This window comes from Perognathus longimembris, chromosome 12, assembly GCF_023159225.1.
Source record: "Perognathus longimembris pacificus isolate PPM17 chromosome 12, ASM2315922v1, whole genome shotgun sequence".
NCBI lineage: Eukaryota > Metazoa > Chordata > Mammalia > Rodentia > Heteromyidae > Perognathus > Perognathus longimembris.
In genome coordinates this window covers 54646837-54662710 of record NC_063172.1, presented here as the reverse complement: position 1 = coordinate 54662710, position 15874 = coordinate 54646837, and positions in this window count along the sequence as shown.

Genomic DNA, 15874 nt, shown 5'->3' with positions numbered 1-15874 from the left:
TGTTACCTTCTCCCTCATTTTTCTCCCACTTCCCATCCTCCCCAATTCTCCCCCATGAGTTGTACAGTTAGTTTACAACATATTGTCTTGAAAGTATCACTGTTGCATTGGTTCACCTTTGTTCTTTGTCTCACGATTTTAATGTTCACCTTCCCTTCCCTAATTCAGAGAAACATATATGCAATACCCTAACTACCAAAATCAAATACAGTGACAGCAGGGGCTAAACCATAATGGAAAAATTACCAGAGAAAATAAATAATTTCACATAGTACATTAAAAATAACAACAACAATGAAAAATGACTTGTTTCCATATCTTGGAGTTCACTCCAATTAGCATCATCTTATATGATCTTATGTACATAATCATTGAGCTATGGTGATCCTCTGCTAGAACTATCCTAGATATATACTAATTATTATCAATGAGGGAAACCATAGAGTCTTTCTTTGGGTCTGGCTCATTTCACTTAGTATGATTATTTCTAAGCCTTTTCATTCCCTTAAAAATGGAGCGATGTCATTCTTTCTGATAGAAGCATAAATTCCATTATGTATATATAACACTCATCTACCACTCATCTACCGAGGGGCATCTGGGTTGGTTCCATATCTTAGGTATGGTAAATAATGCTGTGGTGAACATAGTTGTACTGGTAGCTTCAGTATGGCCTTGCTTGTAATCATTTGGATGAATGTCCAGAAGTGAAGTTGCTGGGTCATACAGGAACTCTTGTGTGTTTAGCATTTTGAGGAGCCTCCATACTGCTTTTCAGAGTGGTTGAACAAGTTTACAGTCCCACCAACAGGGTTCCCTTTTGGTCACATCTCCACCAACATCTGCTGTTATTAGTTTACTTGATAATGCCCATTCTTACTGGGGTGAGGTAGAATCTCAATGTTGTTTTGATTTTCATTTCTTCTATGGCCCGTGATGTTGAGCACCTCTTCATGTGCCTCTTGGCCAGTCTTTTTTCCTCTTCAGAGAAGTCTCTCTTTAAATCTTTAGCCCACTTATTAAGGTCGGACAGTTGTTTCTTTGAGGATTTGTTTCAGGGGAATTTAATTTTTTTAGTTCTAAGTATATTTTAGTTGTGAAGCACTTGTCTGTTGTATGGCTAGTGAAGATCTCCCAATCTTTGGCCTTTCAATTTATCTTGCAAGCTATGTGCTTTGCCATGCAGAAAATCTGCAGTTTCATGCAATCCCATTTGTCCAACCTTTCATAGATTTGTTGTATTTCTAGGTATTTATTAAGAAAGTTTCCACCTGTGCCAAGGACCCTAGTCTTTGTCCTGTTCCTTCTAGCAGTGTTTTCAGGGTATGTGCTTTATCTTAAGATCTTTGATCCATTTTCAGTTGATTCTGGTGCAGAGTGATAGATAAGGATCTAACCTTAGTTTTTTTACAGGTGTGTAACCAATTTTGCCAGCACCATTTGAAGAGGCTTTCTTCCATCCTATTTTTTTAGCCCCCTTGTCAAAGATTAGGTGGCCATAGGTCTGCAGGTTCATTTCTGGGTCTTCAGGTCTATTCCATTGGTTCTTAGGCTTGGTCTTGTGCTTGTACCAAGCTGTTTTTTTATTGCTTTGAAGTTTGGTATTGGTATTACTGTAGCACTGTTCTTCCTGTTAAGAATTGTTTTTGCTATTTGAGGTCTTTTATTGTTCCATATGAATTTTTGGATTTTTTCCTCTTTCATTAAAGAGTGGTGTTGGGATATTGATGGCTATTGCATTGAATTTATAGATAGCCTTTGGTAGTACCATTTTCATGGTTTTAATCCTTCCAATCCAGAAGCATGGGAGGTTTTTCCACTTTCTTAGTTCTTTAATTTCTTTTTTAAGGCTTTTAACGTTTTCATCATAGAGATCTTTTACTTCCTTGCAGACATGGATTCTATGTTTAAGAAACATTCAAATCCCTCTACTAGCTATTTTGAAATATACAATTATTGTCACCCATAGTTTCTCTACAGTGTTATAAAACAATAAATATTATTACCATTATACAACTGTACTCCATTCCCACCATCTAGTCTCTATTCCCTTACTCCCTTCCCAGATCCTGGTAACTACTATTCTATTCTCTACTTCTATGAGATCAACATTTCAACTTCCACATGAGTGAGAAAGTGGTATTTGATTAACATGCCTGACTTATTTCTCTTAATACAATGTCCTCCAGTTCCTTTCAGTCTGGAATATTTCTCGAATCTTTTTCTCTCAGAATCCTGGATTTTTTTTTTACAGTTAGCAGCCAATTATTTCTATTGGTTCTATAGGTTGGGTTTGTTTTATGCTTTCTTCCAATTTGGTTGAAATTATTATTTGGGTAGGAATACTACAGAAGTGATATTGTATTCGTGGCAGTGCAAATTGTTGGGGAAAATAATGCTAATTTGACTGTCATTGTTTTTTTTAATCTCAGTAAGGGTACATCTGCAGTACATCGTGATCCTAAAGTTGCTATTTTTTCCTCTTTGTAAGTATTGAGATCTTGTAGGGACACAGTTTAGAATATGTAAATATACTGTATTGGATCTGATTTTTATTCATTCAGATTAGTTTACACATTTACATGTGCATTGGTGTATTCTTTTTTGACAGAATCAGTTATTTTGATAGTTGCCAAATGACATACATCTATGTTTTTTGAACACTTTCATTGGTTGATTTAATGTTAGACTGGTGTATCTAGTCTTTAGCCTGTTGCTCTTTTTATATTACTAGACTTGGAACAAAATGCCTTACAATAATTCTTTTATTTGATTTTTTAAAAATCTTCATTATGTAGTTACTATTAGATATTCATTTTTTAAAATTTAATTTTATTGCCAAGGTGATATACAGAAAGGTTACAGTTACATATGTAAGGTAGTGAGTACATTTCTTGTTGAACATTTTTACCCTCTCCCTTGTTTTCCTCCCACTTTCCCTCTCACTCCCCAAGTTGTAAAGTTCATTTCCAACCTAGTGTCTAGATCTACATTTTAAAAGTGAAGAAATTAAATAGCAAAAGACACATTAAGGACATTTCTAGGAAGGAACCATTAAAAATATCTAGCTTTAAAGTGTCATGTGGATAGCCACAGTAAGAGGATAGAATGAAGCTTATAAAGTATAAAAATTCAAAAAAAACTGTTAAAATTATATACAATGTATGCCCTGGATATTGGAAGTGGAGACAAAGGAGGAGACAAGATTCTTCCTCAATGTCATATTTATCAAAGGCAGGCAAATGAATATATGGAACAAAAAAAATAGCATTGCCATTATCAAGTTTGGAAAGAAGAGTAAAGGGTGTATGCTAAAGAAAAATGTGAATCCCCCTGAAAGCTGAGTTTTGGTGTTTTTCCTAGATTGAAAAGAAAGAAAGGGAAGCCATAAAAATTTGGATCACTAGATCTCATCTGTGTTAGAAGATAATGGCAGCTTGGCAGTTTGGACAACAAAAGAGAAAAAGGAGGACAGTTCTTCAGATAGCAAGAGCCTCAAGGAGGAACGGGAATATCCCCAGGCATAATCCTTCTCTCTGGATGCAAATGCATCATGGGACTAGACCTGTGTATTTTCTTCCTTCCCACCTGGGAGGAAAAGAAGTATATGGATCCGAGAGAGGAAACCTGAAATGGGATAACTGAAAGCCTGTAGCAAATTGTGTATCTTATGGCTGCACTGAACTATGGGAAAGATTCAGAGTAATTCTAACAAGGTACACTTAACACTGACTTGGAGTTTAAATGTAGACATAAAGCACATTAAACAAAATTCAAGGGACAACCCCTCATTTGTTGAGTCAGATGAAAGGAGTTCTTACTGACAGATGGTGTCAGCACTAATGTAATGCATCTGAACTACCTTCAAAATAAGGCAAGTTCCCAAAGAACTGTGCATGTAAATAAGTAGACAATGGAAGTAATGCTTTGATACTAGGCAAAACATAAGGAAATGAGAAAATGAAAGAGAATGGGATGCAATGGGAGGGAAAGAGCTGATGAGCAAAGTGGAATGGTTTGAGAACTATCTGTTGGATTTCTGGAAAAGAGAAATGACTTCTTCCTGAATTTACTACCATAGCCGGGGTGTCAGTCAGGTGTGAGGGTAGAACAAAGATGTTTGACAACATGCAAGATTTTAAAACTTGTCAATTGTAGGCATCCTGTTTCCATAACTGGAGGATACTGTCCATCCAATGGAGATATTGAACAGAGAAAGCAGTATGCCACCCAGGAAATGGAAAGGTTTACTGAAAATAGGCAAGGGACCCTGAAGACTGTACAGTGTGGTTGAGGTAATTTGGAGCATGATGGGACACAAGAAGAAACTAATTGATGTGGACTAGAGTGGGCACAGTATTCTCAGTCTCCAGAATTCAACTGAAAGCATTCAAAGTAGAGGAACATCTTGAGTGATATATGAATGGATGACACTTTCAAGTTAAATTTATAAAAACAATGTAGAAAACTCCACAAACAGAATTGAAGATAAAATTTAATTATCAGACAGGTCCATATTTGAAGTCCTGAAGTTTATGTAATTTGGAGGCCCATTTTGAGATAAGAACAGAATCACGTACAAGTTTAGGTACCAGAGTAATATTTAAGAAAAATGTAATTATGAGCAAATGCAGCTTGGAAAGTGCAGATTAATATTACAAATATTATAAAATTGATTCTTACTGATCAACAGTCCATATATATCTCTAACATCCTTTTTTCCGCTTTCATCAGCATGTTTTTCTTACTAAATAAAGTGAGCCAGACAAAAGGAAACAAACTCTATGGTTTCCTTCATCAAGAAATATTAGTACACTTCTAGGATAATCCTAGCAGAAGATCACAATAGCTCAATAGCTACGCATATATGAACACAAGATGATGCTATGCAAAATGAACTCCAAGTTATGGAAACAAGTGGTTTACCATTGTTGCTGTTATTTTCAACATACCATGTGAAAACATGTTTTTTTTCTTTTGTCTTTCTTCCCCCTGATTTTACTCCTCATGTCACTGTAACTGACTTTGGTATCCTGGATATTATATATACGTGTATAGGAACTAGGGAAGGGAAGGCGATGAGGGAGGAGGTAACACGTTGGATAAGAAATGTATGCACTGCTTTACATTTGTAAGGCAGTAACTGTAACCCCTCTGTACATCACTTTGACAATAAATAAATAAACTGGAAAAAAAGAAAAATGAACAAAAGTAGAGAGGAAGAGAGGTTTCAAAAGAGGAATAAAGGGAAAAAGAAACTACATATCAACCAGACAATAATAGAATAACTAGAGGGAGTCTTTACTTATCAATAACACTAACCCTGAGAGTAAATGGATTAATCTATTCAATTAAAAGACTAAGAATATCTAAATAGATGAAAATTTTCAACTCTAAAAAGACCCCTTTTGGGTTTTGTTATGTTTATCTGCGTGTTTATTTGTTTGTTTTTATTTTTATTGTCAAAGTGATGTACAGGGGGTTACAGTTTCATATGTAAGGCAGTGAGTACAGTTCTTATCAAACTTACTACCTCCTCCCTCATTTTCTTCCACTTCCCTCCTCCTCAGTTGCCCCTACCCTGAGTTGTACAGTTGTTTCACAGCATATTGTCTTGTAGGTATTACTATTGCATTGGTTTGCCTTTCACCTTTGTCTCATCCTTTTGATGTTCCCTTTTACTTCCCTAGTTCTGATAGATGTATATACAATACCTAGGGAACCAAAATAAGATACAGTGACATTAGGGAAAAAAAATAAAAGCATAATTTCACATAGTATATTGAAAATAACAACATTGTGCAACCACTTATTTCCATAACTTGGAGTTCATTTCACTTAGCATCGTCTTATGTGATCATATGTACATAGTTATTGAGCTACTGTGATCTTCTGCTAGGATTATCCTGTACATATACTATTTATTACCAATGAGGGAAACTATAGAGTCTGTGTTTCTTTGGGTCTGGCTCACTTCACTTAGTATGATTTTTTTCCAAGTCTTTCCATTTCCTTACAAATGGGGAAATGTCATTCTTTCTGATAGAAGTGTAGAATTCCATTGTGCATATGTACCATATTTTTTTGATCTGTTCATCTTCTCATGGGCATCTGGGTTGGTTCCATACACAACAAATCAAAGAAAGGTTGGAAAATGGGATTGCATGAAACTGCAGAGCTTCTGCATGGCAAAGCATATAGCTTGCGAGATAAATTGAAAGCCCGAAGATTGGAAGATCTTCACTGACCTTACAACAGACAAGGACCTCATATCTAAAATATAATTAGAACTAAAAAATTAAATTCCCCTGAAACAAATTCTCAAAGAAACAACTGCCTACTTAATGAATGGACTAAAGACTTAGAGAGAGACTTCTCTGAAGAGGAAAAGTGAATGGCCAAGAGGCACATGAAGAAGTGCTCAACATCACTGGCCATAAAAGAAATGCAAATCAAAACAACATTGAGAGTCCACCTCACCCCAGTAAGAATGGGCATTACCAAGAAAACTAATAATAGCAGATGCTGGCGGGAATATGGCTAAAAGTGAATGCTACTATACTGTTGGTGGGACTGTAAACTTCTTCAATTATTCTGGAAAGCAATATTGGGGCTCCTCAAAATGCTAAACATAGAGCTCCCCTATGACCCAGCAGCCCCACCTTTCGGCATTTAACCAAAGGATCACAAGCAAGGCCATACTAAAGCTACCAGCAGAATCGTGTTTATCTCAGCACAACTTACCTTTGCTAAAATATGGAACCAACCCCTTCATTTTTAATGCCACACATAAGCTGGAGACACGGAAGAAATATTCCAGGCAAAAAGTAATCAAAGAAAGCAAGGGTTACTATACTTATATCAGGTAAAATAATCTTAAAGTAAAACATTCTTACAGGAGATAAGCTCATCATTTAATAGCAAGTAGCTGATTAAGAGGATGTGACATATGTTAATATAAAGACAATCGGCAGTGCTACACTTAAACATATACATCAAGTGTCAATGAACATGAAAGGAGAAGTAGATAGCTCTATAATTATGGAATCTTTATTTCATTATTTTAACAAGGAGTAAGTCATCCAGACAGAAAATTAATAATAAAATGTTGAACTTGAACTTCACCTTAGATTCCATGTGCCATATATTTATAATATAATATAACATACACACAACCACACCCCTTTCCATCCAAAAGCATTAGAACATTCTACTCTAGTGAAAATTGAACATTCCTTAGGATAAACTGTACATTAGATCACAGAACAAGTGTTAACAAGTCCAAGAAAAATGAAATTATGTTCAGTATTGTTTCCAGTCACAACCATTTGAAATTAGAAATCAATAGCACAGTGAATTATAGAAGATTCACAAATATGTGGAAATCAAATAACATGCTTCTGAATGACAATCAAAACCACAATGAGATACAAAATCATACCTATAAGAGGGGTTTGGGGTCTATACCCAATGAATATAAAAGCAATATTTGAGCTCTCATGCAAACTACAGCTTTTTTTTAAAATTTGTTTGTTAGATTTTTTGCCAGTCCTGGGCCTTGGACTCAGGGCCTGAGCACTGGCCTTGGCTTCTTTTTGCTCAAGGCTAGTACTCTGCCACTTGAGCCACAGTGCCGCTTCTGGCCATTTTCTATATACGTGGTGCTGGGGAATTGAACCCTGGGCTTCATGTATACAAGGCAAGCACTCTTGCCACTAGGCCATATTCCCAGCCCCTACAGCATTTTTCTTTTTACAGTACCCAAAAGATGGAAACACCCTACAGGTCTGTGATTCGATGGATAGACAATAACACATTTATTCAGTCTTTAAAGAGGAGATCCTGCTATGAATGAACCTGTAGATATTATGCTAACTTAAATCTGCCAGACCTGATAAGAATCTCACTTAAACGTAAAATAAAAAAACAGAATAAAAGAAAGAAAATTTAGCAGGGGTGCTGTTGGCTCATGCCTGTAATCCTAGCTACTTAGGAGGCTGGGATATGAGGATGACAGTTTGAAGCCAACCTGAATAGGAAGGTCTGTGAGACTCATCTCCAATTAACCACCAAAAAGCAGGAATTAGGGCTTTGGCTCAAATAGTAGGTTACTATCCTTGAGCAAAAAAGCTCAGGGACAGTGATCACTCCAGCACAATACCACACACATCCAAACATAACAAGAACTAAGGGAGAGAAAAGTTGGAAGACCAGATATAGAGAATAAAGCAGTGGTTGTCAGGTAGGTGTTACATGTATGTGTGGAAGGTGGAATGGGGGTGTTAGGGGTTGTAGATTTAAGAATACAAAATAGTAAACATGTAGAATGAGAAAGTCCAGAGATTTTACATAGGATCAGAGCTCTATAGTTAATAAAGCTATTGCATTAGGGATTTTTGTTAACTTAGTAGATTTCAGCTGCTTTTAAGAGAAAGCAGTAGCTATGTAAGTGTAGTCATGTTTTATTATTTGTATGTGTCCTGTAATGTTGTTATAAACCTCAACTGTAAGCAGTAAAATTTCTGTGCATTTTCTTATTTGAGATATTTTTTTTTTGCCAGTCTTAGTGCTTGGACTCAGGGCTCGAACCCAGGGCTTCATGCATGCTTGGCAAGCACTCTACCACTAAGCCACATTCCCAGCCCCTGTTTGTGTGCATTTTCCATGTATTATGGGCATATACATGATTCATGTTTATGCTTTTTAGTTTATATAAACATTCACTGTTTTAGTAACACTATGAACATTTTCTTAAGCAAAGTTTCTATCTAGTTTAAATAAATGATGTTTTGATGTCCTGTCAAGTCTATTTGAATCAAAAAATGAGATGCTGTGATTAGAAAGTACTTTCAATTTTGTAGAGTTATTCTTTGCAGGTTCAATCATACACAGGGGCTGGTACGGCTGGTGACTGGGTGGTATAGGGTACTGTCTGAGATCACTACTGTGGTGCTGATTATTCTTTTCTTTTCTTTTTTAACAATAATTACTTATTTATTGTCCAAGTGATGTACAGAGGGTACAGATTCATAATTAGGCCATGGGTACATTTCTTGTACTATTTGTTACCTCCTCCCTCATTCCCCCTTCCCCCTCCCCCTCTCCCTCTTCCCTCATGAGTTGTTCATTTGGTTCACACCAAATGGTTTTGCAAGTATTGTTTTTGTAGTCATTTGTCTTTTCTACCCTGTGTTTCTCGATTTTGGTATTCCCTTTCAGTTTCCTAATTCTAATACCAGTATATACAGTATCCAGGGTACTCAGATAAGATACAAAGATAGTGCAGGTACACCACAGGAAGGGGATACAAGATCATCATTAGTAATAGAAGCTAAAGTTACACATAGCACGTTGAAAGTAGTCACAACAGTGATACAACAATCGTTTCCATAACATGAAGTTCATTTCACTTAGCATCATCTTATGTGTTCATAAGGGCTCTTGTGATCCTCTGCTGTGACTTGCCTAAACCTGTGGTAATTATTCCCTATGAGGGAGACCATAGAGTCCATGTTTCTTTGGGTCTGGCTCACTTCACTTAGTATAATTTTTTTTCAAGTCCTTCCATTTCCGGCAGTGTCATTCTTTCTGATAGAGGCATAAAATTCCATTGTGTATATGTACCACATTTTCCTGATCCATTCATCTACTGAGGGGCATCTGGGTTGGTTCCATGTTTTAGGTATGACAGATTGTGCTGCGATGAACACTGTTATGCTGGTGGCTTTAGTGTGTTCTTGTTTGTAGTCTTTTGCATAGATGCCCAAAAGTGGGGCTGCTGGGTCATAGGGGAGCTCTATGTTCAGCCTTCTGAGGAATCTCCATACCACTTTCCAGCGTGGCTGAAACAGTTTACATTCCCACCAACAATGAAGTGTAGGGTTCCTTTTTGGCCACATCCGCTCCAACATTTGTTATTGTTAGTTTTTTTTTTTTTTTATAATGGACATTCTTACTGGGCTGAGGTGGAAAATCAATGTTGTTTTGATCTGCATTTCTTTTATGGCCAGTGATGTAAAGCAATTTTCATGTGTCTCTTGGCCATTCTCATTTCCTCATCAGAGAAGTCTCTTTTTAAGTCATTAGCCCACTTGATGAGGGGGGCTGTTGGTTCTTTGAGGTTGTTTTGGAAGAATTTAAGTTTTTTAGTTCTGCACATATTTTAGATATGAAGCTTTTGTCCGTTGTATGGCCGGTAAAGATCTTTTCCCAATCTGTGTGCTTTCTGTTTATCTTGCAAGCTATGTCTTTTGCCCTGCAGAAGATCTGGAATTTGATGAAGTCCCATTTGTCCATCCTTTCTTTGATTTGTTGCAATTCTGGGCCTTTATTAAGGAAGTTTCATCCTGTAAGAAGGAGCCCAAGTGTTCTCTTACTCCTTCTTGTAGTGTTTTCATGGTATCTATTTTTATCTCGAGGTCCTTGATCCATCTGGAACTTATTTTGGTGCAGGGAGAAATTTAAGGATCTAGTTTCAGTTTGTTGTAGGTGTTGAACCAGTTTTGCCAGCACCATTTGTTAAAGAGGCTATCTTTCTTCCATCCTATTTTTTTCACTCCTTTATCAAAGATTAAGTAGGCATAGTTCTGAGGTTTCATTTCTGGGTCTTCAGTTCTAGTCCATTGGTCTTCAGGCCTGTTCTTGTGCCAATACCAAGCTGTTTTTATTACTATAGCTTTCTACTACAGCTTGAAGTTTGGTATTATAATTCCTCCAGTGCTGTTCTTTCTGCTTAGGATGCTTTTTGCTCTTCGGGGTCTTTTATTGTTCCATATGAATTTCTGGATTGCTTCCTCTATTTCATTAAAAAATGGTGTTTGGCAAGAACACACTTAAGCCACCAGCACAACAATGTTCATCTCAGCACAATTTGTCATAGCTAGAATATGGAACCAACTGTTTGGTGTAAATGAACTGAACAACTCATGGGGGGGAAGGGAAAAGAGGAGGGGGGAGGGAGGAATGAGAAAAGAGGTAACAAACAATACAAGAAATGTATCCAATGCCTAACGTATGAAACTGTAACCTCTCTGTACATCAGTCTGACAATAAAAATTTTAAAAATGGCACAATAAAATAATGAATAACTCCAAACAATGGTTTTTGGATATTAATGGGTATTGCATTGAATTTGTAGATAGCTTTTGGCATTATTGCCATTTTGACAATATGAATCCTCCCAATACAGGAGCATAGGAGGTTTTTCCATTTCCTTAGTTCTGCCTTAATATTGTTCTTCATGTTTTTAAAGTTTTCATAATAGAGGTCTTTCACTTCTTTGGTTAAGGTTATTCCTATGTATTTTAGGGTTTTTGAGGCTATTGCAAAAGGAGTTGCTTTCCTGATTTCGGCTTATGTCTTCGGGTCATTGGCATATAGAAAAGTCATTGATTTTTGAGGGTTTATTTTATATCCTGCTACTTTGCCAAAGTTTTGGTTCAGCTCTACTAGAGTAGAGTCTTGGGAGTAGAGTCAATGGGTTTCTTTAGGTATAAGATCATGTCATCTGCGAACAGAGAAAGTTTAACTACATCTTTTCCTATTTGGATCCCCTTTATGTTTTCTTCTTGCCTAATTGCTCTGGCTAGGAATTCTAGTACTATGTTGAAGAGGAGAGGACAGAGCAGACATCCCTGTCTTGCTCCTGATTTTAAAGGGAATGGCTTTAGCTTTAGAATTATGCTTGCTGTTGGTTTGTCATAGACTGCCTTTATTATATTCAGGAATGGTCCCTGGAATCCCAGTTTTTCCAGGGCTTTTAACATAAATGGGTGCTGGATTTTATTGAATGCCTTTTCCACATCTAGGAATATAACCATGTGATTCTTTACCTTGCTCCAGTTGATGTGGTGTATTACATTAATTGACTTGCGTATATTGAACCAACTTTGCATCCCTGGGATGAATCCAGTTTGATCATGGTGTATGATTTTTTTGATGACCTGTTGAAGTCGACTGGACAGAATTTTTTTTCCAAATTTTTATTATCAAACTGATGTACAGAGAGGTTACAGATTCATACGTTAGGCATTGGATACATTTCTTGTACTGTTTGTTACCTTGTCCCTCATACCCCCCTCCCTCCTCCCACTTTCCCTTTCCCCCCTGAGGTGTTCAGTTCACTTACAACAAACAGTTTTGCAAGTATTGCTTTTGGAGTTGTTTGTCTTTTTTTTACCCTGTGTCTCTCAATTTTGGTATTCCCTTTCAATTTCCTACTTCTAATAACAGTATACACGGTTTCCAATATACTCATATAAGATTACAGAGATAGTGTAGGTACAACCACAGAAAGGTGATACAAGAACATCATCAATAATAGAAGCTACAGATACAGATGGGACGTTGAAAGTAGTTACAACTGTGATATAACAATCATTTCCATAACATGGAGTTCATTTCACTTAGCATTATCTTATGTGTTCATAAGGGTATAGCTATTGGGCTCTTGTGATGCTTTGCTATGACTTGCCTAAACCTGTACTAATTATTCCCAATAAGGGAGACCATAGAGTCCATGTTTCTTTGGGTCTGGCTCACTTCACTTAGTATAATGTTTTCCAAGTCCTTCCATTTCCTTACAAATGGGGCAATGTCATTCTTTCTGATAGAGGCATAAAATTCCATTGTGTATATGTACCACATTTTCCTGATCCATTCATCTACTGAGGGGCATCTGGGTTGTTCCAGATTCTAGCTATGACAAATTGTGCTGCAATGAACATTATCGTACTGGTGGCATTACTGTGATTTTGTTTGTGGTCTTTTGGATGGATACCCAAAAGTGGGGCTGCTGGGTCATAGGGGAGTTCTATATTTAGCCTTCTGAGGAATCTCCATACTGCTTGCCAGAGTGGCTGAACCAGTTTACATTCCCACCAACAATGAAGTAGGGTTCCCTTTTGGCCACATCCCCTCCAACAATTGTTATTGTTAGTTTTCTTGATATATGACATTCTTACAGGGGTGAGATGGAATCTCAATGTTGTTTTGATTTGCATATCTTTTATGGCCAGTGATGTAGAGCACTTTTTCATATGTCTCTTGACTGGCCAGAATTTTGTTGAGAATTTTTGCATCAATGTTCATCAGAGAAATCAGTCTATTGTTCTCTTTCTTTGATAAGTCCCTGCCTGGTTTGGGGATGAGGGTTATACTGGCATCGTAGAATGTGTTTGGTAGTGAACATTCTCTTTCAATTTCATTGAAGAGTTTGAGAAATATTGGTGTGAGTTCTGCTTTGAAGGCCTTGTAGAATTCTGCTGTGAGTGTGTGGACCTGGGCTTTTTATGGATGGGAGGTCTCTTATTGCTTCTATTTCAATGCTGGATATGGGTCCATTTAGAAGATTTAAATCTTCATGGTTGAGTTTGGGGATATCAATTTTTGCTTGGAAATTATCCATTTCTTCCAGGTTCTTGAATTGGTTGGCATAAAGGGTTGCAAAATAGTCCCTTACTCTGTTCTGAATTTTTTGGTTGTTTCTGTGGTGATGTTACTTGTTTATCTCTGATATTGTTTATTTGGGTGTGCTGCCTTTGTTTTTTTTTTTTTCTCAGATTTGCTAGGGGTCTATCTTGTTAAGTTTTACAAAGAACCAACTCTTTGTTTTGTTGATTCTTTCAAAATTTTTTTTACTTTAAGTCATTTAATTCTGATTTTATTTTAATTATTTGCTTCCGTTTATTGGCTGGGGTTTGGCTTGTTGTTCTCCTTCAAGGAGCTTAAGGTGCATCTCTTAAGTTGTTGAATTCCTGTTTCTCCAGTTTGTTGATGTAGGCACTCAGAGATATAAATTTTCCTCTGAGTACTGCCTTTGCTGTGTCCCAAAGGAGCTGGTACTTTGTGTGCTCATCTTGGTTTATTTCCAGGGACATTTGAACTTCTGTTTTAATTTCTTCAATGACCCACTGATGGTTCAGCAATGTGTTGTTTAGTCTCCATGAATTGTAGGATTTTCTGTGGTGGCTGTTTGAGTTGAGCTCTAATTTTATTCCATTGTGGTCTGAGAGAATGCAGGGAATGATTTAGATATTTCTGAATTTGTACAGATTTTCTTTGTGCCCTAACATGTGATCTATTTTGGAAAATATTCCATGTGCTGCTGAAAAGAATGTGTATTCTGGTGTTGCTGGATGTCTGTAGATGTCTGTTAAGTCTAGTTGGTCTATATAGTTGTTTAGTTCTGAGGTTTCTTTGCTCAGTTTTTGGTGTGTTGATCTGTCCAGAGGTGACAGTGGAGTGTTAAAGTCTCCAACTATCAATGTGTTTGGGTCTATGAGTGTTTTTAGAGTCAGTAGTGTTTGTTTGATGAAGTTGGGTGCTCCTGTATTTGGGGTGTAGATATTTAGAATGGTAATATCTTCCTGTAGGCGATCCCTTTATTAGTATGTAGTAACCTTCTTTGTCTCTTCTTACCGTTTTTAATTTGAAGTCAATTCTGATACTAGGATTGCAACTCCAGCCTACTTATGGGGGCCATTTGTAGCTTTTGTAGATTTTATTACAGCCTTTCACTTTTAGAAGATGTTTGCTTTTGCTGGATAGATGTGTCTCTTGGAGGCAGCAGAAAGATTGATCTTGATTTTTGATCCAACTTATGAGCCTATGTCGTTTGATTGGATAATTAAGTCCATTAATGTTGAGAGTTGGGATTGATAAATGATCATTTGTTCCTTTCATTATAGATATCTTGTTAAAAGCTGTGAGTTCTCAATTCTTGATCTAATACTCCGGTTTTCTATTTAGGGTTCATTACTCTGTCTGTATTGTGATCTTGAATATTTTCCATGTGTAGTACATTGTTGAGGATTTTCTGTAAAGCTGGTTTGGGGGAGATATATTATTTCAGTTTTTCCTTACTGTGGAAGACTTTTATTTGACCTTCGGCTATGAAGGAGAGTTTAGCTGGATACAATATTCTTGGTTGATAGTTATTTTTCTTTAGGGTTTGGCATACCTCAGTCCAGGCTCTTCTTGCTTTCATGGTCTCTGCTGAGAAGTCTGGGGTAATTCTGATTGGTTTTCCTTTATATGTGATTACTTTCTTCTCCCTAGCAGCTTTAAGGATTCTTTCCTTGGACTCTGTTGATTCTGTTTTGATCACAGTGTGTCGGTGGGATGTCCTATTGTGGTCTGGTTGGTTTGGGGTTCTGAATGCTTCTTGTATCTGCATAGGCCTATCCTAGGGGATATTTGGGAAGTTCTCAGGTAATATTCTGTTAAATAGGTTGCCTATTCCATTGACTTCTTTGTCTAGGTTTTCCTCGATACCTATTAGCCTTAAGTTGGGCTACATCCTGAATGTATCTTGGAGCTCCTGGAGTGATATGTTTTGCCGATTGGATTGGTTTTGTATGGTTTTTTGTTCTTCCTCCATGGATTCAAGAGAATCTTCAATTCCTGAGATTTGATCCTCTGCTTCATCTAGTCAAATCTCACTTCCTTCTGACTGGTATTTCTTTCTTTCTTTCTTTCTTTCTTTCTTTCTTTCTTTCTTTCTTTCTTTCTTTCTTTCTTTCTTTCTTTCTTTCTTTCTGGTTCATAAAGAGGTTTATTAGTGGGGCCATATCTCCCACGGGAGAGGGAGCTACATGGCGTCTGCACCTTATCCAGGTGGCAGCTTCTCTCTCTGTAGGTAAAGGGGAAGTAGGTAGTGAGTAGGAGTGGCACATTAGGTAGGTGGATCTGGGGGCTAGTGGAAGGAGCTGAGGACCTGAGGCTAGGGAAATGCTAACATTCCCCCATTTGTTGTTTATTAATAACAGAGGAGGGGTACCAGGCTAGGAGTATGGGCAGAGGTTGTTTGTTCTGGAGCTACTTCCTGTTGTAAAGGGGCGAAGTAGTCAGGGGTCCCTGACTCGTTGACAGATTG